This window comes from Bison bison, unplaced genomic scaffold, assembly GCF_000754665.1.
Source record: "Bison bison bison isolate TAMUID 2011002044 unplaced genomic scaffold, Bison_UMD1.0 scf7180017864329, whole genome shotgun sequence".
Lineage (NCBI taxonomy): Eukaryota > Metazoa > Chordata > Mammalia > Artiodactyla > Bovidae > Bison > Bison bison.
The window spans coordinates 4,759,395-4,761,097 of NW_011494901.1; positions in this window are offsets into that span (position 1 = coordinate 4,759,395).

Here is a 1,703-nt window from a genome sequence, read left to right on the forward strand (position 1 = left end):
TGGCTTGCTTATTATAGGCATGTTTCTATGCTTGGGTTTCACATATACTTATGAAAGAATATAGTTTCATTTTGTCATCACTGATCATTTTTACTTTACAGATTTGACATCAGATTATACCTACTGAACTGTGACTTTCCTTTTGTTCATTCAACAATAGATTTCCGATACTGTTCGTGCAAGTTTAGAGACCCTTAGGTCTACCTCATACTCAGCATACGCTGTGTAACATTCCCTCTATGTTTGCATTGTTCATTTAAGCACTCCCATGATGATGGATAAGATCTCCCTTTAGCTCAGTTGGTAAAGAATCTACCTGCAGCGCAAGAGACCCTGATTCAATTCCTGGGTTGGGAAGATCCTCTGGAGAAAGGAAAGTCTACCCAGTCCAGTATTCTGGCCTGGAGAATGCCATGGGTCATAAAGTCTCAGACATGACTGAGCACCTTTCACTTTCACTCACACTTTCACTTTCATGATGATGGAGTTCATTAAGGTAAAGCAGCTGTTTACCACTGACAGCAAAAAAAAAAAAAAAAACCTCACCTCCACTCTGGGATCCATTTTGGTCCCACAACACGGCTTCTTCTCTGAATGACAAAGGCAATCCTGAAGAAGTCGATGTGGATACCATCTAAGTGCTGCAGAAGAGGGAACAAGGATTTTCTCAGTCTTTCCTTCAAGAAGTAGCTGTTGATGGACAACATGCAATGATCCAAGCTCAGTGAGTACACGCTGCTAAACTCTTTGATCTCACGTACACAGCTTGATGCTGCCCATCCAACCAATGTCCAGTGCTTGAGTGCTTGGCTGAATGATTACAGGTGATGAAACAAGCCATTGTAAAACTAACCAAATTATCAAGATGATGCATAAGAGATCAGAGGCATACACAATGGATTATGTGTATGATTATGGCTCAGATGTGGGTATTTTGAGCCAGGGTGGAAAGGGACCCTCACCTGTAACTATTTCCTCCAAATATACACCCTCCACAACTATTGCTATCCTCCACCCATTGAAGTCTAACAGCAAGCAGGCATAACCCAGTAAATGAAAAAATTGAGGAATGTCATCCTATCCACACAAATGTGCAAGATTTGGACAAAAGGCAAGATTTCATTTAAGCTCACGAATAGCCTCTATCAGAGATCAGTGAGATGGTGGATGTGAAAGGTAACCAAGTCTGCAAGTCCATAGTTAAGGTAAAGAGGGTCCTGGACCATACCTGTCTTTTGCTGTTAACCAGTCATATGATACAGATCATGGCATCTGGTCCCATCACTTCATGGGAAATAGATGGGGACACAGTGGAAACAATGTCAGACTTTATTTTGGGGGGCTCCAAAATCACTGCAGATGGTGACTGCAGCCATGAAATTAAAAGATGCTTGCTTCTTGGAAGAAAAGTTATGACCAACCTAGATAGCGTATTGGAAAGCAGAGACATTACTTTGGCAACAAAGGTCCATCTAGTCAAGGCTATGGTTTTTCCTGTGGTCATGTATGGATGTGAGAGTTGGACTACAAAGAAAGCTGAGTGCCGAACAATTGATGCTTTTGAACTGTGGTGTTGGAAAAGACTCTTGAGAGTCCCTTGGACTGCAAAGAGATCCAACCAGTCCATTCTAAAGGAGATCAGCCCTGGGTGTTCTTTGGAAGGACTGATGCTAAAGCTGAAACTCCAGTACTTTGGCCACCTC